This window comes from Lepisma saccharinum, chromosome 3 (genome assembly GCF_977018435.1).
Source record: "Lepisma saccharinum chromosome 3, izLepSacc3.1, whole genome shotgun sequence".
In the NCBI taxonomy this organism is placed as follows: domain Eukaryota; kingdom Metazoa; phylum Arthropoda; class Insecta; order Zygentoma; family Lepismatidae; genus Lepisma; species Lepisma saccharinum.
Window position 1 is genome coordinate 102,224,642 of NC_139231.1, and position 27,907 is coordinate 102,252,548.

Genomic DNA, 27,907 nt, shown 5'->3' on the forward strand with positions numbered 1-27,907 from the left:
CGGACCGCACCTGTCGTTGATCAGCGGATCCCTCTGATCTAGCTGCGAGGATCACATTGTATGTAGTCCACCAACCATACCTCACTTCTGCCGATTGTGAGACGCTCATAGAGCCATGACAGGACAGCTCTGTAAATCCCAACAGAGCAAAATGTTGACCATTTTGGTTTTGTAAATAATCTGGGAAGTTCACTACAAACATTTATTTTTACAACTTTATATATAGTAAATATATGGACATGCATATATGCAGTGGACATGCTTCATCGAATATCGGAGGATACAATTTTCCTCAACCGAGTGTGTTTACTGATGAGGCAACATTTCATGTTTCCGGTAAACTGAACACGTACGTACAATGCGAGAATCTGGGGCTCAGAAAACCCCCATGCGACAATGGACCTCAAACGAGACAGTCCAAAGGTGAATGTGCGGTGTGGACTGCTGTTCAATCGAATCATTGGTCCATTTTTCTTTGCGGAGCAAACAATTACTGCAAATGTTTACCTTGACCTTTTGACTGAATATGTGACACCACAACTGGCTGACCTTCAACCAACCGTCCTTTACTAACAGGATGATGCACCACCTGGACCAAACATTTCCCGGTAGGTGGATTGGACGGGATGGTCCTATTCTCTGCCCATCTCGTTCACCAGACATAACGCCCCTAGATTTCTTTCTATGGGGCTACGTTCAAAAGACACTGTGTATCGAACAAAGGTACGGAACATTACTGACCTCAAGCAAAGGATCAATGATGCCATCGCCACCATTGATGAGGCTATGCTAGAGCGGACATGGCGAGAAATCGATTTTCGCCTTGTCGTCCTTCGTGCAACCAATGGTGCCGATATTGAGGTTTATTAAGTTATGAAAAAAAACTTCACAATATACTGCTACTATGCGACAAATTTAATTTAATTATCTCTTCATATGTGTTTGAAATAAACGCTTGAAGTTGTAAAGATACTTTATGGACACCCTGTATTACCAGTTCTAAGAAATTACAACGCTACCTCGGTAGCCAAGGCAATTTGAGTGGTCGACTCACGAACTCTCTGTCGAAGAGGTTCATTCGATTCCCACCCATCACGTAATCAACAATCAACTTTAAGCGCGCGATTGTCATAACAAATTGAGGAGTCACTTTGAATACCCAAATTGCAAATACAGTAAAACCTATGCTGTTCGTATTTTTAAGAATCAGGACAATTTTAAGAAACTCTGGTCTCACAATCTTCACATATTCCTTCGATGTTCTAAAGACATCCACGTGTGGTAGCCACGCGCCTCTTCACACATCGTGAAGATTTTAAAGATAAGGTGAGAGTTTTTAAACTTTGTACGAAACTATTCATGCATTCTTACAATATTCAAAGGGATTCCTATTATGTCGTATTCTGGGAGCCGTAGAAAATGCTACATAGAAATATAACGTTACTAAGAATAACTGAATTATTGGTATTTTTCTTTGTGTTTAATAATACATGACCTTAACATTATATATGGTAGACCAGGGCATTACGGATCAATTTTTCTTTACTACAGTTTTTATTGGCCAAGGAATTATGCTAGCAACACAAAACTCTACCAAAAAATTAATTATAGTTTCTACTACATGTGCATAGTATTGAAAGAACCAGAAGTTGAAAATACAATTCAGAAAAAAATATTTTGTGAGACACTGCAATTGATCCGTATTGCCCTGATAGCAGGGGTAAAACGGATCACTAACGAGGCAATATGGATCAGTTTAATTTTATGTATATAACATAAGATTAAAAACATAAAAAACATAAAAACAAGTACCGTATACTGTATTACAGTTTTGGGATCTGACATATACCGCACACAAATTGTTTTCTTCCGACAGCATTTACGCAACGCTCATGATACCATTTACGACAGGACTGACATTGAATCCAATCTCCCATCTGTGCACATCTTGGGTCATCATATGAAATGTTACAAAAACTACAAGAATTGCTAGCAATCATGTCTACATTCGACATGAGATTTCTTCGTACGCCCTGACTTTTGAAACGCCCTGCTGTCTGCTTGCCTTTGGAAGTGGTTGTCGTGCTTGTGTTTTGTTTTGCCTTCATTGTTGAAATATGTTGTGGAGATGTAATGTGCAATGTTGTTCGGCGCTGTCTTTGTACTCGTGTAGACATCACTTTCTGTGGGGATGGCAATAATTGTCGAACTTGTTCTTGTGTGCCATCGCAGCTTTCTCTACTGCAACTTGCTGTGTTCCTCGATGAGAGATCAAACTGATCCTTGGATGCTGTATCTGAATTGTCCCTATTAGCAATTAAATTTAACTTGTGTGCTGGAATTGCACGTCGGTTTAGTGGAAAGATTCCAGTGGTCTCAAATGCTTTGACACCATTCCCAACCGTTGCGGCCTCTCTCCAAGCTCTGTCGAAAATATGTCCAAACACAAATTTATTAATAGTACGATTATGGTGTTGGGGTTTTGCCACTGAGTTGCATACTGGTGATAATACGATTTCAGGGGTTTGAAAACAACGACATCAAGAGGTTGCAATATGTGTGTGGTGTGAGGAGGAAGCAATAACAATTCAATGTTATTTTCTTGGCATGTATCTGCAATGTCAAGTGCTACGTGTGCACGGTGTCCATCAAGAATTAGAATAACTTTTCCAGGAGCTCGGTGTTTCTGGAAATGTTGAAGCCACACTCGAAAAGCATCTTCTGTCACCCATCCAGAATCTGTCATACAAAAATCTGTACCCGGAGGCATATCATCAAGAAATTCATCATGCCTTCGTATGCCTTTAAATATAACAAATGGCGGAATAAACACTCCTGTTGCACTTGCACAAACCAGAACAGTTACATTTTCTCCTCTTTCGGCCGAACAGTTACATTTTCTCCTCTTTCGGCCGCGGTGGCTCAGTCGGTAACGCGTCTGACTACCATGCTAAAGGTCCCGGGTTCGATCCCCGGCCGGTTCAAATCCGGGAACTTTTCTAACGATGGAAGCGGCCCCGGCGCCCACCCAGCGTCAAATAACATGGGTACCTGGGGGGTAAAGGCGGTCAGGGGCGTGATGCTGATCACATCACCCCCACTCACGACCGGATCAAGAAAGTGTGGGGCGTTAACCCCACACCCCCTATACGCCTTCATGGCGTGGTGCTAAGCACAGGGGAACACTTTATCTTTTTTTTTTTTTTTTTTTACCTCTTTCGGCACTTGTTATCGACACTACACTACGGGCGCCTTTCTGCGCTACTACTAGCTGGGGGCGATTGTTCAAAGGAAATCCTGTTTCATCTTGGTTGTAGATGCATTCAGGACGATTTTGTAGGTTACAGTCTGTCATTATCTGCTGTAATGTCTCGTAGAATTGTTGAACATTAGCATCTATCATAGCCATACCTCTTGCCTGCGAGAGACCTTGTGGTTTGCGTAGGCTGAGTTCTGGGTGGCGTTGCTTAAATCCATGGAACCAGTCTTCACCTGCTAGTCCTTTTTCTTTATTAAATGGATGCGGTATGTTCTCTTTCTCTGCAAACTTGAAAACGTATCTTCGCGCAGTTTTTGGTTTTAGCCCGAATCCTCTTCGAGCTAAATCACACAATCTCGAAGAAAGAGCCTGCTCAAACTCATCACTAAACACTTGCTTTACACCAGGACGACCAACGTCATCTGATCCACCAGATGTTCTTCGTTGCAATGAAGTATATGGCACACCACAAAGTTCCGCAGCTTGCCGAATAGTCTTTTCTCCGGATGTCACCAAACGCACAGCTTCACACATTCCTACTACAGACCACGAATTCCTGGTGGACTTCTTTTGATAATCGCGAACCATCTGGAAATTGAAAGCGTCGTGTTAGAAGAGATACTGTTAAGTAAAAGTACGTAAAACGTACTGAAAGTGGGAGATCCGTTTTGCCCCGTTTTGGCCGATCCGTAATGCCCTGATTTGCATATTCTCGACATATGTCCATTTAAATAATAACAAATAGGGTTAGTCATATCACATACTGGCACATCGCAAAAACACACCCTACCTTATCACATGTTAAAGTGTAGAGCACTTAAACCCCTACATTCTACAATGCAACCTTACCAAACGTCGAACAAAACTTACAATGGGTACTTTTCCTGCACCGTCTCCACCAACTTGCTTACAACAATCACTTGTTACAGACGCGCGCCAACTGCCACAGCGAACAAAGACAGGCAGCGAGTAAGCGGACAGATGGCAGCATGATCCGCTATATTTTTCAAGTTCGTGCCTGCAACAGTTTTCTTTGCAGGTCACGTGAACCTTACATTGATCCATAATGCCCTGTGATCCGTAATGCCCTGGTCTACCCTACTATTATTTCACACTACCCCTCGGATCTCCCTTGTCTTTGTTAAACAACTTGTATGTTGTTGTTATGTGATCTCTGCGTTCATTTTCTAGCGAATTATATAGGTGCGTTTCATCTACGTCACAAACCTTTGCATTCTGGCTTCGAGCAGCCATGATTGAGGCAAGTTCTTCTAAACATACGGAATTCAAGCTGGCGGGCGGGAGATACTAACACAGGCATTCGTAATTTAGAACAAACCTGCAGATGCAACGAACGCTACGTGGTGGATATTTGCTTGCAAATGACAAATAAATTTGGCCACAAACATCGCGGCTGTTCGCATTCTGAAGTCACATTAAACCCGTCTACATACTACAGGCTCTGGCAGGAAAACTTGATGGTTTATAAACATATACCATGAAGACGACTGTTGCACATTCGTATATATTTTAGTTAGTAAATCTATATAACAATGTGTGTAATTTTTTAGTGTAAGTAGCTTTTCAAACATAGGACTTCACTAAAATGGCATTTTATGTGCTGTCGAACGCCACCTAGCACGTGACTGTACGTGACTCTCCTACCACTGTTGCCAAAATCCACAACAATTTTAAAACAGGTTTTCCTTGATTCATTTACCGTATATATTTTAATTTTATTCGTTTTTCTGCCGCTTTTGGCTAATCGCGAGGTGAGGATGAGTGATGATATGATAAAATTGATAAGGGACATTCACGAAGAACAGTCATGCCCACGCCTGGATTTGAACCCGGGACCCCTGGCGTCGTGGAGCGCTGTCACAGAGGTCGGCAGTCAGTCAGGATTTCCTGTCGAACAATGCATGTGTATGGATAAAGTGCTCTAACTTTGTATCTTTCTGTATACATCTCTGTAAATATCATTTTCAAATAAAAAATGAAACTACACTAATCAACTTTTAGCACAACAATTACCAAAAATATTCTAAACCGGAAATCTCTGGAGCAAGGCCGCGCATAAAGTTGGAGAAGGGGAGAATTCGAGTTGGCTGAGCGCAGTACACGCTGCTGCAAATTGCAGCGGTTATCTGCAGTTGCTTTTTCCCCCTGCACACAATCCCGTTGCCTCTCTCTCACGTGTTCATTGGTCGGGGTCTCGTCCAATCACCACTTGCGCAGAGACTGGCTTTCGTTCGCTCGCTCCATAGACACACGGGACAGAGTATAGATATAGCTGAATGCAGTTGAAAACGCTTAAGAAACTTATTAAAATTGTGAAAATTTTGCCCCGGTTTTTGATCACATTCATCCTGATAATTATTCATAACACAAACAGCATAATAAGCAAAATACAATATCTGGTAATACTCTGGCCGAGTCCATATATTGAACACAGCTCCCGTACTGATGGTATGGGGAAAGTGCTTTTGGAGGTTCTCTGCGACAATTCGATAGAAAATTGGTAGGCTGCAGGTAATGGAAATCTACGGCACTAAACAGGAGAGGGGGCGCCCTCTGTGCGCCACCCCCTAAAACAAATCCCGACTTCCATCGCGTTGTTATGAATAATTGAAAAGTAGATGGACAGCGGTCAGATTATGACATCATCTGTTTTCCTTTCACAGGCGCTGCGAAGGGACCACAAAATGGCGCGTCTGATTAATGAACGGCCTGGGATCAACAATCGGCGCAGGACCTGCAGGGGGCAGCGTTCCCCATTATGATTAAATTTATACATTCCCACCTTAATGGCACTCGGAACCAGCGTTCACAATATTCTGCTTCCGAAGGGAGAACGAATAAAAATGGAACCTGCTGCCAGAAAAATAACTTTTGTTGCTTTTATATAATATCAGGCAGGGGCGACGAGAGAGAGGATTTTTGTTTGGGAGGGTCCAGGAGTGGATGGAATGTTTTCAGCAGGGCTCCGTTTTGAAGTTGTGATTACTAAGATTCTCTCTATGTCTCACATTTCTCGTTTTCTCACTCCTCCCTCTCATTTTGTTTTAATGTCTGTTTCTGGTTTTCTATATGTATTTTTCTTTATCAAACTATATTTCTCCGCTCGTTTCTTTTCCCCTATCCCTCTCCATTTTGCTATTATTTCTCTTTTCGGCTTTATCTCTCACTATCTCCGTTCCTGTTTCCCATCTCCCCTTTTCTTTCATCCACTTACTCTCTCTCTCTTTCTCACTATGTCTCCCGTTTTCTTTCCTCTCTCCCTCTTTCAGGCTATGTCACATTTAATCTTTCACTCTCTCACTTTTCCTATGTCTCTCTCTCTCATTCACTATCTCCGTTCCTGTTTCTCCTCATTTTTCGTCACTCTCGACCTTTCTGTATTTCTCTCTTTCGGGTTGTCTTTCTTTCAATCTTTCACTCTTTCCGTTTATCTGTTTTAGGCTCTCTCTCTCTCTCTCTCTCTCTCTCTCTCTCTCTCTCTCTCTCTCTGTGTGTCTCAATATGTTTCTCCGTTCCTCTCTTTTCTCCTCTCCCTCAGTGTTCTCTTCTCCCTGGCTTTCTATCTCGCTGTCTCAACATTTCTTTCTTTCTCTATTCCCTCTCTCTCCAATTTCCTTTTCTTTCTTTCTCCGTTCTATCACCCCACCTCACTCTCTGTCTCTCTGTGCATGCCTGTTGTCTTTAAAAGTGTATTGCCGATTATTGGAAATGTCAAATATAGGCAATTCGTCCACCAAGTGCTGTGAATTTTGGCATAATATTCTAAAGAGAACAATTTTAGAATCTGACTTTATCAAAGAGCTAAAAGTTGCATTAATTTAAATTCACGTTTTACCCTTACTTCACTGCAAATTTCACACACTACTATTAATCAACAATCCACATCAGATGTCAACAGGTTATTTACTTTTAATCTCACTTTATTGCAATAACGGTAATATTTCTGTACAATGTTCGTTTCACTGGCATATTAAAAGTGGAGGCTTCGAACTGAGGCTATTGAGGATCGCACGCTGCTGCCACCTAGTAGTAAATTCCAAAGCTCATATGATGAAATAAGTTTCTCGCCATGAGGAAAAGAAAGTGAACTGGAAATTTATTATTTTTTTCTCAATGTAAATATAAAGGGCGATTTACTTAAAATACGCCTCAAAAAATTCGAAAAATATGTCAAACACTGATACAGATTCACACACAAACTGAAAGATGGCGTACTCATGTGCAGTAGCACAGACTTGAAATAAATATTTTTTTGATAGTATGGCGTGGAACAAGATGAAGATAAATAGGTGTATCTAATATACAATACATGCTCCTCCAGGGAAATTGGAGGGGACGGACATAAAATGCCTTTCCCACATATAATTATATATAATGGACGCTTATGCTAATGTGACCAATGGTGTTGGCAAGCTGTACTTCTTCTAAATACCACACACAGGCACACACGCCATTCCACTTTAGAACACGCCACACAGCTTTCAGTTTTAAAAATAAAATTTGCATAGCCCTATACTGCCAGTAAAAGCAATATTTACGAAATAATTTTGATATTTTAGTATATATTGTTTTTCTATTTTGACATTTATTTCTCGAAGGCTCGAAGCTTCAAAACAAAGCGTCAAACAAGAAATGTTGTTAATTTGAGTTTTTAAGTCCACTTTATGCATACACAGGCTAACTGAGATTGAAACTATGGTTTAAAGTGGGATACGAACATGTGACTCCTCCGGGTATCGAACTCGGAACTCCTTGATTACAAAACAATGGCGTCTCCATTACTCCATCCGAAGGCCCAATAATGTTGTGGTATACTTTAATGACCTGTGCAAGTATTTTTCGGTCACCCTTCGTACTTGATCCTCATACCATATATTTCGAGATTTTAGACAAGACCGACACACTGTCTTGATATCATCCCTGTTACTGCAGCATTTCGCCCGAACACCAAACAGTTCACACGGACGACGTCAGATAGCGTACGGAATCGATAGCTTCTTTCTTCGCTCAAGCTAATAACGCTCGAACAGGCAAAACGAGCGGTATGCGCTCGAAGCCCAGTAGTTCAGGTCACGTACAAGCATAATTTGTCTGCGTTAGTGGGCCCTCGAATATGGATCGTGAGGTGAAAGACTCAGTGAAATTGGAACTTAAGTAAACATAGTCATTATCTCCATGTTAAAATGTAGTCTATCTTACCAATACAGTGATACATCAAAATGAAACAGATGTTTGTGGGCTGAAACCGCCAGGAAGGATATTTGTCTACGATTACTGTCACATTAAAATTATATTTCATCGTAAACGCTCGAGCGTGGGAGACTCGAACGAACTCGAGCTAGCAAAAGTGGTTCTATGCAGTACTCTAATTCCTGGAGATAATTTTTAGTAATGTCAAGGAGATGATAAAACATTACACACGCTTGTAACTACCTCGCCAGTAACTACTATGACGCAATTGTAAGAGCGATGTGGTTGACGACCAACCTTTATGTTGAACTCCAAAAAATGTGATAATGGAGATTGTTGGTTGCAAAAGACTAGGATATGGATGTAACAATTTGTAAGTTCCATGTACAGCGCCTTGAATAACGTAGTGTGGAAAACGACGCAAAAAACTGGTTCCCGAGACGGATGAGAACATAGATGGCAGTGCGATCAGTATCGGTGCTAATTTTCTTATGAAAGTAATGCGGCTTTGATAGTTTTTGGAATATATTATGTAGATTTGTTTGTCTTGAAAGGCAGTACGTGAATTGATGGAAACAGTTATATTTGTGGAGTGATTTGCAGTCACGAAATGGCATTAATTTGGAAAGCAAAGTAAAGTAAAATTAATAAATAAATAGCATGCGTAACACAAGAATAAATATCGGAATGTGATTCCGGATGTCAGGTGTTGGATTTTGTACTAGAGTTTATTTTTCTATGTTGTTAGAATATAAATAGTATCCTGAGAGATATTTCATACCGAGGCGACAAACCACAAATGTCGCTTGAAAGCGAGCAGTCGGAAATCAATGCAGCCTTTCGAACCGTAGGGACAAAAGCTCTGACTGCACCGTTTCCTCAAGGAGATTTTACACCAAAGCGACACGCGACAAACGATACGAGGATTTCACACCAAAGCGACACGGGTCATTCGGTCCAAGGCAACTTTCATACCGAAGTGACACATGTTGCTTGGAAAGGAGCCAATCAAGAGCAACATTTCACATCGTAGAGGCATGACGGGCAGCACAGGCCAGCATTCGGTTGGTGAAATCCTCAAGCGATAAGTGTCGCGTGCCGCTTTGGTGCGCAATCTCCCTAAAGCAAGATACTCATTGCATCGCGCATGCCAGAACAACAAACCACGGCAACATGTTGCAAGCTAATGAGGAAATGGCCCAGTTTGAGCGACACACAAGAGACAAAGCGACACGTGTGGCTTATCGTGTAGCCTAGATCTGCTGTTCCCATAATTAGCAGCAAACGCTTGCTAATAGACTGAAGGCACCGTCGATTGTCACTTAGTTGGGAACACCCCTGTGGCGCGTCGCTTCGGTCTGAGCACTCTTCCTTTAAGGAGCTTTCAGACCGAAGTAACAAGTAGCACGCAAATACGGCATATGAACATGTCGTTTGCAGTTTGGACCCTCATTCGCGATGAATGCTATTTTACAGTCTTTAAGTGTTTGTGTCACTAGTCACATTGGAAGTGTCTGTGTCACTAGTCAAATCAGTGTGAAAATCCCGTGTCGCTTGTCCCATTGGTCTGAAAGTTTCCTTACACTCATGTCGATGGCACTAAGGAAGTTTTGTGGGTTTCCCCTTGTCTTATCCTCTTATGCAATCATCATTATCATCATCGCCGCGATTAGTTTAAAGTGGAAGAAAATAGACCAAAAATACAAATGCTAATTCATACCCAAAAATTTAGTTACCAAGAGCATTCCAAGCGTTTTTTTCTTTCCTCCCGTATTATTAATGAAAGTATAACGATAACAGGACGTGGTCGACTGTATAGAATGTTCGTTAATATCTTCGCGACCACTGTACCAAATATCATAGCAATTAACACATTCATAGAAATGCTTCATGTAAAAGAATCAGACATTGCAGCGAAAACTCCATTTACTTCCATTAAAAGCAGACGAATCGTACCAAGCGCCCAGACCAACACCAGCGCCTCTAGCGGTATCATATTCGAGTGGAACCAGCCTGAGAGTCCAGAACCGTGCCGTTTTGCACACTACGTTATTCAAGGCGCTGTAGTTCCATGTTAATTATTTTTTCAGTGTTTCAAGGTATTAACGTTGATAAAACTTAACACTGTGCATAAGTGTGTTGGTTTTCCAAAATGGAGGAAGCTAAATATTGGAAATATGTTTGAAGTGCGTTTTTTGTGGAAGTATAACCCAACTATTCTACACGCGCAGGAGTTTGCGTAAATTAAGTTGTTGTGCTTCCTTGCCTTTTAAAAAAACTGTGAAGTCCGATTACTGGAAATTAGCAAACTTTTAAGACATTTACACATATGTCAGTAGGTGCATGTCATACTTATGTTTACTTACTTCCACACCCACACAGATACAAATATTATATATGAGGTTTGTGGGTGGAGAAGGGTAAACTTGATGCCTGAATGCTCGAGTGGAAAATTGAACAGGTTCCGCTGTGCGTCCTCAAAGCAACCGCTCCCCCAGTTGCCCTCAGCCACGAAGAACAACTTCCTCCGCTAATTGCGTGCGAGTGCGGAGATATTAAAAAGAGAAAAGATAAGAAACCGGCTGTTTACCATCTTCAAAGGAAAGTTTCAGTCCTCGGCGCTGCCTTCAGGACATGTCTCTCTCAAAGTTCCGTCGTTATTTTAATATAATGAAATTAAAAACGGTTTCAGGTAAGAAAGCAACATCGTCTTGTCTTGCATGGTCCACATGTAATTGGCGAGGAAAAATTGCAGTTGGGAAAATATGCTACCTTTAGGGCCAAAAAAATCGATCTCGACAACAATGCAGTATTTACTAACGAAATTAGTTTTGTTTCTTGCCATGTGTAAAATTGTAAGAAGTTGTAATTTTCCAGAATATGGAATATCATAGCGATTTTTCGAAAAGAGAGGAAATTTCGGATTGTCTGACATTGGTCAAAGGTCCGCTATGGTGTGCAGCTGCAGTGCAATCTCGTGTATATGCTGACGCCATTTATTCATTTACAATCATACCAACAAACGTCTGATTTTTTTTATTTATAGTTTTAAGTCCCCTTTATGCACAGTAAGGCTAATCGGGACTGGACCTACAGTTTAAAGTGCGTTACGAACAACTTGTGCCTCCATCGGATATCGAACCCGTGACCCCTTGATTACAAGGCGACGACGCAACCACTGCGCCATAGGAGAGACCCCACTAACAAACATAATTTAACACGTGCAATCTTGTAGTAATAACACCGGTTGGAGGCATAATACAGGCATTAATCGTGGCTCTTTTATTTAAAATTGATTAACCTATCATCTAAGATATATCTTAACTGTAGACACAAGAAAAAGGTGACTCATATCCTTCACTCTCATACCACTCCAAAAGCGGCCATATGGCTATCAAATAGGGAGCCTACCCTGATTCTAACACCTCGTTTCGCGGAATGCCTTGCTTCTTGTCTTAGCGCGATTTACTGCTATGTCGTTGATAGAGATCGAACCTTTATGTAGGTTAATTATGTGGCTAACAATAACACATACCAACCTAACAAATGCGCTCTTATATGGTATGATTATGATATGATATGGTATAAAATATAAAGAATTAAACTTGCTATGGAGTGTTTGTAAGATCTGGAATACTAGATATTAGAAAATTAAATATATATAACAAATGGGTCCAGATCGCATGAAAAAGTATTATATTTGACTCTGCAGTCCATACGATTACCCCAAGGAATGCGCGATAGAAGGGGAGGAACTTCGCCGATGCTGAACAGAAACGTGCCGTATATGACATACATGTTTTTTTTGATTGGATTAAGTTGGTGTTTAAAGTCCACTTTATGTACAGTAAGGCTAATCTGGACTGGAAATACATTTTAAAGTGGGATCCGAACCACTATGTGCCTTCATCGGGTATCGAACCCAGGACCCCTTGATTTCAAGGCGACGACGCTACCACTGCGCCATTTGGGAGGCACACATGAGGTTTGCGGTAGAGCCCCAGACATTCTCGATCTGCTGCTCCGTGGCAGAGTGTTTATCACAACACGCTACGACGTTAGGATCGCGAGCTCGAATCCCGGCTTGAACATCGTTCTTTCTGAGTGTCCCTTAATCGATATTATCATACATCTCCGCCATTAGCCAAAAGTAACATAAAAGCGATGAAAAATGATTCAAATCAATCAACATTCTTGATCTCAGACATAATGGAAACGACAATGACTGTCTTTACCGCCAATATTGTCCCCAGGTACACATTGATTACGCGATGTTGAGTCCCTAGTCACATTATGGCTCGGCTGGACCGTTGTCATGCGAATAGGTGATTTTTTTTTCAAATTTTCCTCTCGATTCGATAAACCTCTTGGATATTTCAAAATATGAAAAATTACATACGCTTAGAATTGCTTCTAGAGCATTGGCGTGAATTTTCGTGTAGTTGTCTTGGTGTCGGGAAAAATGCGCCCGGGAAAATTGCGCTCTCGCAATAAAAGTGGGAATAATGCGCCCTCCCAAGAGTAACCACAGTGAAAAGTGGGAAAAATGCGCCCAGCACACACGACCTTCACCAATATGATAATAGATTGATTAAAACAACCTTGACGTAGCTTCCCCTCACATTTAACACAGGTTTTGAACTGTCAGGAAAGATAATTTTTTTAAAAAAAAGTACAGTAAAAATATTCTCTTTTCTGGCGTGTTTAGAAGCTGGAGATGATGTCCTTTGTCATATTTTTTTTTACTTTTGTAATTTTTATTTAATATGTTGTAATTTTTATTTTATTTGATTAAAGTTTTTATTTACATTTGTATTTCCATTTCTTGTGACCTTCGTTGACGATCTTTTGCTCCATTTTTTGGATGTACGCCAGACTTCTCAGGCACTAGGTAAGGTCCTTGGGTGTGCTTGTTTTGTAAGTATGTAAAATTTTGCTAATCTGTTCATCCACTTTTATGTACGTTCGTTTCCTCTTCGTTCCTTCCAAACCGATGCTAGCCCTGTCATATTTGTATCCGCTGTATTCCGCTTCCTGCTTCAGCGTCTTCAGAAGGGTGTAGAATTTGGGATGAAGTCGAACTTTCTCCTGCAGCTTATTGTTCCACCCTTCGATAGCATTGTTCGTTCGGTGCTTTGCATCTCCACAGTGCCACACATCAACTGGCGTACTATGGATTAGGAGCCACCCATCTTCAACGTCCTCGCGGGGGATCATTGCCAGAGCGCTGCACATGCGGACATGAAGCCTTACTTCTTCGTCATTCTTGTAGTCCGGTACCAATCCAACGTCTTGAACTTTGCGCCACAGACACTGGTTAAAGTGGAAGTAGCATCCCTTGACGGTACAAGTCGAGAAGTTTGAAATGAGGGAGATCTGCGTGGATTGTATAGAGCTGGGCGAACTGCTTGCTACACGATTTGAAAGTCCCGTCCATGAAGAACTGATTGTGATTCTGCAGTATTTCCCTGCTACAAAAAACTAGGATTCTCTGCTCGTCTCCTTCATCTAGCAAAAGGAAACTTGAACTGCCGCCCATTTTCAGGTCTTCTTCAGATAAAACGATGTTCTGTCTGGAATTCGGGTCCCGACGATCTCCTTGTGCCTGCCTCCTCACATAGTTGATGCTGCGTTTGAAGCTGGAGTACACAGGAACTTCCGCCACGAGGTCGAATCCTTGATTAAACAAGGGACCCATTTCTTCCTGGTAGAGCTTAGACATAGATTCGTCACCTTCTCTTGCTCGCTTCTTACCTGCCACTCGCTAAATTGTGTGCTGGGCGCATTTTTCCCACTTTCTAATGTGGTTACTCTTGGGAGGGCGCATTTTTCCCACTTTTATTGCGAGAGCTCATTTTTCCCTGATTCGTTGTCTTTCACTGTTGTCTAGATATTATCAATAGTTTTGCGATTACGTAAGTCTATTAAACTATTGATAATATCTAGACAACAGTGAAAGAAAACTACACGAAAATTCACGTCAATGCTCTAGAAGGAATTCTAAACGTAAGTAAGGCTAATCGGGACTGGACCTACAGTTTAAAGTGGAATCCGAACCACTATGTGCCTCCACCGGGTATCTAGCCCGGGACCCCTTGATTACAAGGCGACGAAGCATCGAATGCGTTCTCAAGAGTTGCAGTCAAACACTATTGTACTACAACCCCAATGCACACAAAATATTCTTCTTTTTCACCACATTCTTATTCATTTGTTTCTTTGGTGATACTTCAAGTTAAGGAATTTTCCGATCAAAGTTCAGAGTAAAATGATGAAGAAAAAAGAGCAGTACGTTACCTTGTCATGAACAACCATTGAATATCGTACCAGCGAAGAATCAACGTTTTACGTACACTGGTACACTGGAACTTTATGAAGATCAATGGAACATAAAAATATCCCAGTCCAAAGCAAAATGTTTGAACACGCACATAGACAAACCATCTTGACAAGCAAAAGACACGCCTGTTAGAGTTGTGTACGTTCGATGACAGCACTGGCAAGTGCATCCACAGAGTCCGTGTCGCTTGCGCCGAGTCATTTGAGCCGAGGCTACTTATCGGTTCATTTCCGCCGCAGCATATGTCAAGACCTTCCTTGGTGGGTTTTCCCACAATCCGGAGTGTCATTACCGCCGCGCGCACCTGTATTTATGACGTTGCACAGTTGCAGGTGATTGGTGATTGGTGATTGGTAATTGAATGTAAGATGAAAGTATATACGAGGGATCTACATTGGGAAATTAGTATTTTTGTAAAACTGAGACTTGTAAGAGACGACAAGATGGCTGAGAATATGAAAATATCAATACATCGAAATGGACAAATGTGTTGAGTGTGTTCTTTCGAAGTACAGAAGCTCAGGCGATCTTCGAGGATGCCTTCGAGAATTTGCATACCTACAAGAATTCAAATAACGTGTGTACTGTTCTTGTGCAAGTGTATCGAAATATTGTGTTTATATATACGTAGCTATTACTTATATAATGTTTGCAAAAATAACACTGTATTAACAATGTTTCTTTGACGATTAGCGATAAATGATTAATAGTTAATAGGCTGACGCTGATTTATGTATTTTGTGTTTTGGAATAAAAGTGATACAAGTAATCCTGCGTAACGTCTTTTGAAATAAGTTAAGAAAAGTCATACTTGACTCTGTGGATAGGTTTAACATTTCAGTGTAAACACAGCTGTGGAACGTCATAAAAACACGTTTGATTTTATGTTTTAAGTCCACTTTATGCACTATGTGGCCATAAACACACGTGCGCGCGGCGGTGATGACACTCTGGATTGTTGGAAAACCAGCCAAGGATGGTCTTGACATATGTTACGGCGGAAATGAACCGATAAGAAGCCTCGGCGCAAACGACACGACATCCACACCGCATCCACAAACTTCTAGTTCGCCCGCTACGAGGCACAACACGGCCTTCAGCAACCTGGCATGCTCTTCAGAAGGAACTGAATGAGTCAGCTATGTCCGTAAGCACCGACATCTAGTTGTTCGCAAACCAATCAGAGATTAATTCGTATTTATTTTTGTATTTTCTTTATTTCTTTCTTCATTTCTGCTCCGTTAGACTAGCCGTGACCAGGAGGAAGAAGGAATGGATGAAGTTGACAAAGGGGCAGCACCGAAGCGACGAGCAATCAACCCAGTTCGCTACACGTTTTGAAAGTGGGTGTAGTGCAGTGTTGTCACATTCTGAGGACACAATTTCCCTTTCCAAGGGGCAAAATTCCATTTTTGGACAATTTTTTCCATTCACCTAAACAAATATAATAATAATAATAATAATAATAATTAGTAGAAGTAAAATTTTCGTTGGTCCATGTTCATATGAAATATTACACAATTTTTTCACATACATGTCATCTTCATTACTTTCTGGTCAGATGTCCCAGGTTTGAATCATGGTCATGAATCCATTAAATGGTTAATTATCATAGTTACAATTATCCGAAGATAAAGAAAAGCGACGTACAATAAACTTAAAATAAATATAAATAGATACAGGCTTATATTTAAGATAGCAGAAATAAGAAGGAACAGAAAAAATAAAAATGTGAAAATGAAACTGGAACTCAACATAAACTGTGATAATGTAGAGTCAGAAATCTTAAAATGTTCCTGAAATTCTGATATTTTTCATCAAAATTCCCTTTTCCCTTTTGTCTAATATTTCGGTCCGAATTTCCCTTCAAATGGGAAATTTCCCTTCATGTGGCAACACTGGTGTAGTGCACGTGCAACACAGTGTCAGGCTGACGTACGGAAACCAACGGTGTTCAACCAAGCAGACGATGCACGCAAGAATAACGGTGTTTAAGTCCAGATGATACAACAAATGACTGTATGCTGCTTTCAACGTTAGTTTGCTTGATTATCGCTTATCACGTGATCATACACCACACTGCTCCAGAACGTAGTGCAAACTTTGCACACCAAATCAACGAAGCTGTTGCACTATGTAACCAACTAGACGCGTGAGTGCAAAGTTCAAAAAGTGCAGCGAACTAGACTGGGCCTCGTTCATTGGAATTTGCTTTATTTTATGTCGCTTCTGTACACATCTAAGCTAATCGTAACGACAGGCAATAAAGCTGAACTTAACATCGCAGACTTACTTGTATTTATTTATTTGTAGGATCTCCTCGACTGCGTAGTGGTTGCACTGGCGCCTTGTAATCAAGGGTCCCAGGTTCGATTCTCATTGTAGCCAGTGGTTCTATTTCGGTTAGTATTTTTACGTCACTTGTTTATGCATTGGGTTAATCGCGACGATGAGGATGAAATTTTGTCAACAAACGCATGCTTTAGTAAGGTTCGAACCTGGGACCTCTGGTTTCGTAGCGCCTTACGCTGTCCACGAAGGCTGGCTGCGTGGTGATTCGGATCCCACTTTGAACCGTAGGTCCAGTCCCGAGTAGCCTATCTGAAGTGAAAGTGAACTTAACAATCTTTTATTTGTATTTACATCTTTGGTTACATAACGTCATTATTCTACGCGCATAGACTGATCGCGACGATGAAGATGAACTATGAATTGCTGCAGTTAAATGGAGGAACATGCATGTCTTACCTAGTATTTAAATATAAGGTTCCTGAGTTAGTAGAGAAATATGTTACCCCCCCCCCCTCCACACACACATACACACACAAACACACTGGAGTGGAGAGGAATATGACCAAAAATGGATAACTACATCGATTCATGCATTTGTTTCCTGGTTCCAATATTTGCACTAGCTTTGCCCCTAGACTGAAAACAGTCTACCAATTTCCGCTTCCCAAGCCAAGTGTTTCAAATCGTTTATCAGATTGCTGTTCAGCTCAGATATTCCACAGGCCTCGGCTTAATAACACACGTTGACCGCTAAGCACGTTCCCTGTTCTGCAAACATTGCCTTAAGACTTATCCAATATAATGTGGCGATCATTCTTCAATGTTGTACCTCGACACTTTTCTTATATAAATAAAAAAAAAAAGCAGTTGAGGAATTTGTTTATCTATTGGAAGCAAACAGTAGGATATGAAATCAACTCCACAAAGACAATCATGAAAGGCTAAGCTGTTCAACAATGGCCGCACATATCAGTACCGAATTAACGACCTCTTGTGGCGGGGAGGCTGATCCAATTTAACAAATGAGGTGCAATTGTTGTACTGCCTGTTGATGCATGATACATGCCATACAAAGGATCAGATAGACTTTTAAATTTAGTAATTCTGTTTCATGTAAGTGTAAAGAAAATACTAAAGAATAAAGCATAATACACATGTGACGAAAATTAAGAAACTTTACTGTTTTTATTTTCTCAACAATTTTAAAGCTGATACTGCAAGAATAGCGGTTATTATTCATCAACTAACAGTTGATAAGATACGTTAAACGTCGTCATAAGAATACACGTTAGTATTCGTTGAAAAAGACAGCATTATTCCGAATTTCTACAACAGGGGATAATATTTTGGAATTGTGCTTCGTTTCAGTATAAGTAAGTACATAAGAGAAAAAGCGACATGGCTCCATTCTGAGATCATAATTGCAATACTTTGTCATATTTTAGCTTAGTTTTTCTTATACGTGACGGGGATACAGGGGTAAACTGTACCAGCGATTTTTTTTAGAGGAGCAGTAACCCCCTTCCCCAAATTCATTGACCGCCAATGTACTCCTTGTACCCTCCTCCTCAAATAACTTCACATGTGCGAGATTCAAAGAATCTAGTTTTTAGTAGCTAAACGCAAAAGGTTTATTTTGTCTACATGATCTCCCTGTCCAAAATAACTCAAATCACCGTGAACCTATTACATTACATCGTGACCTCACATATTCTGTTATCTTGGGAAAGTTTATATGGAAGTGACCGGTTATAATAGAAATTCTACCCTGAAGATGAGAGTGACGTTAGCTCTCAAAATTTTGGAAACTGTTCCAGAACTGACTTGGTCAATAGCCGGAGAGAATTTATTCATCGGTTAAAATAGTTCCAAAAACGATGGAATGAGGCCTAGAACTGTATGTGTTCTAAATTGTACTTGTTTTGAAATCCTATTAAAGCTATTTTTATAATAGCCATTAATTTTTTAAAAAATAAAAGAAATGTGAAGATTGCTTCTTTATTGTCAGTACAATCAAATCTTACTTTATGAATTGAGAACTATATAACCTAGCCCAAAGGTTCCCAAGTTTTTTTCTTTTCGCGGCGCCCTCAAGATCATTCCGCGGCGCCGAAGTCAGAATGTAGGCCTATCCAACACTTACAACGCTCAGTTAGTGTGGTTAGGTTACTTGCCTTAGGTTAAAAAATAAACACATATTTCAAATTCAGAAACATTTTACAGGTATAAAGTACTAAATAAGCATTCCAGGGCGCAGCAGCGCACACTTTGGGAACCACTGACCTAGCTTGTTCCAAAATTGAATGGTCCATTTTTACATACACACACACATTTAAGTATGTATGTATATATATATATACATATATATACATACATACATACTCCACTTTGCCTCGTTTAACGAGTGGGTTGAGTAGTTGACTCAAGGTCTTCCCAACGAAGTTTTTGGATTGGAGTCCTACCATAAAAATGGGTGAGTGTATCTCCATCCCATCATTCATCTAATTATCAATATCCTCATGGTTGCAAATAGCCAAAAGAAGAAAAATTACAAAAAATATACGCAGTATTTCCATAGGAAGCAGTGCCAATCAGTGTGCTCATGTTTATTTGAAGGGTGCAACTAAAATTATTGCATGCACGTTTCCGAACATAACATTCAGAACGCCAGAATTGTGTCAGGCATTTTTTCTGGCTTTCGCGGCAAGGAGGAAATTTAACAACTGCAAAAGAAATACCCTGTTAGGGCATCGCTTTACGTCAGGACCATTCATCAAAGGAGCCGTGGTAAGCCCGGGGCAAAAGGGGCGGTGGAGATTGGATTACAGCAATTAGCGTAAAAGGTATTTTCTTGGCAAAAGGTATCGAACAGACTCCGGGAAGAAAATGGAGGAAACCTCTTTCAAAAACAACATAATTAATCACAAGCCCAAGCCAGGAGTGGGAGGAGGGCATTTTTGTAACAACATTATAGTAAGTGCTTGGGCATTTTATGATTGAAAGTTCCCTTGAAGTTCTGGCTACTTTCTGGATAAGAGGATTTGACTTTATCTTCTTAATATACTGTTAATAGCAAATTTATTAAATTTAGAGTTGCACTGCGGAAGGGTGTGGGAATTTGATAATGGAATATCCTGGAAGTGACAAAACCTTGATTCGAGAGTCACTCGCTGAAATATTTATTCAGCTGTACATTTACCAGAATTAATAGAAATGGTAAAAAAAACAAATTGACAAAATTTGTATTTAAGTCTTCGCGAATTGCTAAAAGTGGCAGAAAATACAGGTAAAATGAAGCAATTCAGTCTATATAACAGTGCTCAATCTCTGTTCTTCTAATAATTGTTTTTCTAAATTTTGAAAGTTGCCATTTTTGAAAATAACGTCTAGCTTACGCAGGGGCTACAGCCCCATTCTAAATTTCGAGAAAAGCAACATTTTCAAATAAAAGCAGTGAGAACTCGGAAAAAACCGGAGTGGTAAATGCAATCCACGGCCCCCTTAAATGACCCGGATTGCCATTTTTGAGAGTGGAAATTTCTAAATATACGAAATGCCTTATTCGTTCCCCTAAAAAGAAGCTATGTACTATAAACCTTTACAATTCCAGCCTCTCCAGAAAAAAAAATCCTGCATACACCAATGGGTAGCCTTGGAACAAATTGAAGGTAGACTGTGTTCTAGGTTCATTTAACTTTTCAATTTTTTTACCTTTCAAATGAGCTAAGAACTAGTCCTCTAGCTTCGGACGTCTCGGAAATTTTAAAATTTGTAGAAATCTCTTGCACAAAACTGACTATATTGAAAATATGCAAGAATTATTTTTTATTTGAATTACATTTCCTAATGCGAATTATTTGCTTTTAAAGGTAATATGTATGTGCGAAAAATTGTATTTCATATTTCTAAAATCTGCTCCAACTATTTGCACTTGAAAAATTTTGAGGAGGTACAATATGGAATGATTGTTTAGGGGATACTATGCACGATCCTTAAATATAAGGGGTTGCAATAAATCCGTGTAGCCCCTGATCCTGACTGACTGTGAGGTCAAGGCACAGGTGAGTTTTGGAAGTTTTTTAGAAGTTGAGACCTGAGAACAAGTTTAGACACGTAGTAGAAATAATGAATCTTTTCTTACGATTTTTAAAATTTCAGTCAAAAATGAAGGAGCTAAACGAATCGATAGAGTAATCGAAGACATTTGCAGATAATTAGAGACAAGCAGGCAGTAGTCATAATTGTTGCAGTGGTTCCCTGAACCGCTACATAATAATCAACTCTGTAGACCCTTGTTGCCAGCAACCTGCCACGACCTTCAACTCTCGAAAAAGATATAAATTTCGTCCATTTCGAATCTAGTTGAGAAACAGTGAGAGCAATGTAAAATGAAAACGGCAAGGAATTCAGTTGTGTTACTGCCTCTTCAGACTAATCGCGACAAAGAGAATGAGCTATGATGATCAGATAAAATGATGGGACACCCACACACTAACGACTATGCCTAGGCAGAGGTTTGAACTCGGGACTCGCTATATCGTGAGTCGACGTTCTTGGTCACGTAAGAGTTTGTGTGTACATCCAAAAATTGAGACAGTAATTTTATAGTTGAGTTTTAATCATTGGTGTCTTCAGGGAGGGTTATGGGGACATTTGACCATCAAGTATATGGAAAAAATAACGAATTACTAATTCTTTCGTTCTATATTTTATTGATATCTCTATTCTGTTTTCTTTTAATGTATCCTCTTCCTATATTTATTTTCTCAGTCTAATTATTTATTTGTTCACGCTTACTATCTCTCATCTTCTTCCTTTTTTCCTAGTATATTTTATATTCCATTTCCCTAACTATTCTCTATCAGGCGCGCATACGTGTCTGCTTCTCTATCTCTATGTCTCGTGTATCACCTTACTTCTTTATTCTTCTTATTCTCCTCCTTTTCTTTCTTTCTCTCTCCCTTACTCTCTCTTGATTCTTTATTTTTCTTATTCTCCTTCTTTTCTTTCTTCCTCTCTAATTCTCTCTCCCTTACTCTCTCTTGCTTCTTTATTTCTCTTCCTCTCTTACTCTCTCTAGCTTCTTTTTTCTTATTCTCCTCCTTTTCTTTCTTTCTCTCTCCCATACTCTTTCTTGCTTCTTTATTTCTCATACTCTTTTCTATCTTCCTCTCTTTTGCTTCTTTATTTTTCTTATTCTCCTTCTTTTCTTTCTTCCTCTCTACTTCTTTCTCCCTTACTCTCTCTTGTTTTTTTATTTTTCTTATTCTCCTCCTTTTCTTTCTTTCTCTCTCCCTTATTCTCTCTTGCTTCTTTATTGTTCTTATTCTTTCTTCATCTCTACTTCTATCTCCCTTACTCTCTTCTTTATTTTTCATATTCTCCTCCTTTTCTTCCTTCCTCACTACTTCTCTCTCCCTTACTCTTTCTTGCTTCTTTATTTTCCTTCCTCTTTTCTTTCTTCCTCTATACTTCTCTCTCCCTTACTCTCTGTTGCTTTTATATATTTCTTATTCTCCTTCTTTTCTTTCTTCCTCTCTACTTCTCTCTCCCTTACTCTCTGTTGCTTCTATATATTTCTTATTCTCCTCCTTTTCTATATTCCTCTCTACTTCTCTCTGCCTTACTCTATCTTGCTTCTTTATATTTCTTATTCTCCTCCTTTCTCTCTTCCTCTATACTTCTCTCCCCCTTACTCTCTCTTGCTTCTTTACTTTTTCATTCTTCTCCTTTTCGTTCTTTCTCTCTACTTCTCTCTACCTTACTCTCTCTTGCTTTATGTCTCTTTCTCTCTCTCTCTCTCTCTCTTGCTTCTTTATTTTTCTTCTTCCCTCCCCTCTCTCTTTCTCTCTCTCTTATTTCCTCAATTTTCTTCTCCACCTCCTCTCTCTCTCTCTCTCTATCTATCTATCTACCTCTTGTTCCTTAATTTCCATTCTTGTCGCTTTGCTTGTTTATTTCTCTCTGCCTCTTTCTCACGCGCGACACGCTTCTCTGTCTGTTGTCTCTTTTGCTTCATATTTTTCTTCTTCACTCTCTCTCTTTCTCAGTTTGTGTACACGTCTTCTAAATTTCTCTGCATCTCCCTTCTTTTATTGCTCTTCCTTTCTTCATTTCCTATTGTTTCTTTCGTGGCTTCTTTTCTCTTCTTCATAAATAGTTAACATGGCGTCAACCATCAACGTATCTCACCCGAAAACACAACTTTTCGATTTCAACGATCCCCCTCGACCTGTCCACTTCGGATTTTTTTCATGGGCGGCAATGCTTTATTATTGACTGAAAAAAGAAGGAAACGTATGAGGCCTTCCTTAAATTTATCATCCCAGCATCACCTTTCTATTCGCCGAGTAAACCCAAGTGTAAACCTCAGCGAGGATAACAGAAAGTGCCGAAAACCCAGAGCGCAATTCCACAACCCTTAGCAGTACAGAAACATCACGCGCAATCCAGAAGTCTTTTCAACCTTGAAGTGGCGGGTCATCACACAAAGCGGCAACAACTGCTTCCCAAGCATTGTTAATGCCGTGAAAGCACCCGTTGATACGTGTGATAATCTTGGACACATTCCAGCCAACGTTTGAATCAGCACATGCTGCTATACTCGCCATGAAGGTCAAACAGACTGATATGATACAAAGATAGAAAGCACTTCCTATGGCAGATCATAATTTGCCGTAGACAATTTCATTCCACCTTGATTTGGGGAACAAATGTTGTCTGTATGAATCTTAATTGAACAAGTGGCCTTTGTAGTTCTTGTAGAATACCATAGGTGTTCAGGTCAGAAAATATTTCTCGACTTCATTGACATTACTTCATTGATTGATTGATTGATTCATTTGATATATTTTACTTTGCATTTCTGTCACTTTTGGCTAATCACGAAGATGAAGATGAGTGATGATATGATGAAACTGATGAAAGGACACACAAAGAAGACCCATGTCCATGCTGGACCACTGACGTGGTAACGCGGTGTGCCAACCACATTACCTCATGGAGCTATAGTTTCTTTCTGATTATTTGATTTACTTTTGTATTATGGACACATCAGCACACAAGCTATTTTGGCGCGTCATACAATGCAGGGATAACCCCTTTAACTAAAACAAACTGAGGACAAAGGTCCTAATAAGAAATGAAAATACATCTCTAAAAACTTTTTCATGCAATTTTTAAAACGGACACAGTCAAGATTCCTTAACAAGAATCGTAGTTAAAATCCGGGGCAGTCAGGACACTCAAAAACAAACACACGACAACACGACACCACAGAGGATTTGCTTGTCATGGATCGAGGCGCAAGGTCCTGCAAGACTGCAGTTACCAGGACGCCTTTCCAGATCACTCATTATAGGCAGGTAATTCATCCCAGGTAATTACTTAACTGATCAAACGAGAACAAACTGGCATGGCTTTGCCCTTCAAGCAGGGAGCCAGGTTCTATTCTTGCAGTACATATTCTCCGTTGGGATTCTGGAGTGCACCCATCCTGTAAAGCCGGGGTTGTCTAGTCGGTGGGGCGTCTGACTACCACGCGGGAGACCCGGGTTCGCTTCCCGAAGTGGGTAATCTAAGGTCAGAATGTTTACGGCCTCAAATCAATGAACTTGGGAGCAATCCTGAGCTGTAAGGTGGGATGAGCGCGGTGCTGACCACCTCACCTTAAAAAAATTGTCGATATCGAAAATGTTCCTTCATAGCACGGTGCTATATGCACGGGGAACTTTACCATTTTTAACCTTTTCCCGACCTGGTAAAGACTAGAGCGTGGGGTGCTGATCACATCACTGCAACTATGGCCGAGATCGTGAATGTGTGGAACCTTTGCTTCCACACCCCTACTAGGAGCCTTCATAGCTTGCAACAATATGAAGTGGGTAACTTTACCACCACATATATACATTCGCGAGTGTGATCCTGGATATTATATCTTTCCGAACCGGTTGTTGATTATCCAACTAATTCTCCTCCTTAACTGCACGTTGAATTGTGACCAACCTTGCCCTCAAAAGGAACTGTGAGGGTGGAAGCCTCCCCTATTGCAGTGCACCCTGGAACTGCATCAATTTATCAATTTCAGGTCAACGAGACGCTGCCAGCTGTAACGCAGCCAGAATAACAATGGGAATTCTCCTCCAGTTCCTCTTTCTTGGCTTTTGATTCCTGGATCTGCCAGGACTTTTAATTTCCACCAAAGTTCGAAAATCTTACGACCCAGCCTCGGCGGGCTAAACAAAGGATCTTGGATCACAATCTCTAATATTTTAAGAGGAGAACCATCGCATCGATTTAGAAATCGTTATAATTAATGCAGTGTTCATTAATTCGCTGAAACAGCCTTGTGTGTGAGAGGCTAATTGTGATATGATATGAATTTCAAAATGGGTTGAGGACCATTGAACTCGATTCTCGCTGTGATTCCAAATCATGGGCTGTGATTTACAATGTGATATTGAACTGAAGGTAATACTGGTTGTTGCCAAATAGGGTGACCAACTTTCGGCCATGAATTTAAGGGAATTTCAAACTTTCGGCATTGAATTTACGGGAGTTTAGTTTCGATCAATGTTGCGCTTTTTTATCGACGCGACATCACTCCAGCAAATGTTTATGAAATGGATAATATTAAACAAAACAATTAATTTATATTTTATATAATATACGCATCACAACAGAGAATAAAAATGTACACATTTGCATGTTTCTTAGTCCCAACCCACGTATATTTGTCTAATTCTGCTTCAGAACTAAGCATCAATCAAATACTGCAAGATATGACGTCACTTCAAGTTCAAGTTTTTGTAGTCAATTTGAAGTTTTGTATGTCTCCCCGAACTCGGAATGAGTTGAAATTTCGCGATCTTGGTTGTTATTAAAACAATATGGAGAAATAGAATGTTAATACGGGAGCCGGGAAGATAAAAAACAATTGGTTTATTAGGGAGATTCCGGGAAATATGGGAGAGTTGTCTCCCTATTGCCAAACACATGGTTTAAGAGTTCCCACCCTTTTGCGAGATCGCGACAATCGTTGCTTGTAAAGGGGCGCGCTTAACTCAAAATATTTATACTGCAAGTGATATCAACCTGTATCGAGTTTTTTCTACATCTCTTACATAAAGGGTACTTCTATTACCTCGGGTCAGTGACCGAACCGGAGGAGGACAGGAGGACGAAAGGGCCCCTTGTTATCGACTTTCCGGCCCCCACCCTTTGAAAACAAAAATAAATACATAAATATTTGTTCTTTTAGGTCAAATGTGCATTTTTGCATGTTATCAAGGTGACTTCCCCTTCCATAAAATATTCCCGCCCCCACCGTCTCTACACTCATTTTTCTCTGGCGCTGACGCTGTTTCCCGGGGAGATAGGGCGACACTTGCTTAACTTTTCAGAAATTCGTTGGAGCATGAGAAGTAGCAAAACATGCATATTGTTTTAATAATATAAAGGCATTCTAAGTAAAGAATAATCGATTACTGCTAGTTTAGAAAGGAAAACAAAGACATCGATCGCATTTCAAAACGAGACGGAGAAACGCCTTGCAAAAATTTAAACAAAAGCGAGACAAGACGCTTCGAGTCTTGTCGGGGATAGACAGAGAATGGGACAAACCTCTGTAGACAAACTGGGCGAGAATTATTCCTCCCCAAGACCATTTAACTCGGTGAGAATGAAAGGGTGATTACATAAAATTGATGAAGAGGCACTCAAAGAGGAACACCCAAGCTCTGGCCAGGACTCAAACCTTGAACCGTCAGTAGCGAGATCGTGAGTCAGCCATTCAAATCTCGTGGCTACTGAGGCGGCAATTCCTAATTAACGTAGCTAATAAGTAGCTATCAGACCGAAGCGACATGCAACAGGCGACAAGCAACACGTGTTACTTGTAAACGATGTTTCAGAAAGGAATTCAACTTTTCTTACAGAAGATACCCAAAATGCAAGTGCCGCTCGAACTGGAACGTTTTCTCAATACTTGGGAATTGCCTCACCCCGTGGCGGAGTGGTTATCACAGCGCGCTACAACGCCAGGGGTGCAGGGTTAGAATCCGACCTGGGCGTGCGTGTTCTTTGTGAGTGTCCCTTCATCAATTTCATCATATCGTCACTCATCTTCATTTTCGGGATTAGTCAAAAGTGGCAGAAATGCGAAGTAAAATAAACCAACTCAATCAATATAGGCCTCCTCGGAGGAGCAGTGGTAGCGCCGTCGCCTTGTAATTAAGGGGTCTCGGATTCGATACCCGGTGGAGGCACATTAGTGGTTCGGATCCCGCTTTAAACTGTAGGTCCAGTACCGATGAGCTTATCTGTGCATAAAGTGGACTTAAAACAAGAATTCAAACTCAATCAATATAGGGCAATTGTGTCGCCTCGGTCTGACGCTTGCGCATGCGCAGTGTTTATTTTAACAGACTGTACGTGCTCGTGTCTCTTGCCGCTTCGGTTTGAAATCTAACTTAATGCAAATGGTCAGGTTTCACACACACATACACACACACACGCACGCATATAAATGCCTTGTTTAAGTTGTCTCTCTGAGAGAAAACTTCGGTTCAAGTTTAGAGCACTAGACCATGCTGAGATCAACCACTCACTGCAACAGTTAAAGCACTTTCGTTATTAGAACTATTCAGCCAATCTAGACATATTTCCATTAACGTCCACTACAGGCGACGAGACTTGAATAACATTAATTAGAATTAGCTAAAAAGGTTGCTTTTGACATAATATGAATTACTTGTACTTCTTCAACATGTCTTCATTAACTGAAATTTGCTTCCTTCTTCCCGGAA

At 40.4% G+C, this 27,907-nt stretch overlaps 1 protein-coding gene and 1 pseudogene across 5 annotated transcripts in view; both read right to left on the reverse strand.

The window, feature by feature from the left end:
- Ten-a (Teneurin-a transmembrane protein) overlaps positions 1 to 27,907 on the reverse strand; it is an 884,426-nt gene that overhangs the window by 522,147 nt on the left and 334,372 nt on the right. The window lies entirely within an intron of this gene.
- On the reverse strand, positions 21,182 to 22,921 carry LOC145984866 (uncharacterized; annotated as a pseudogene).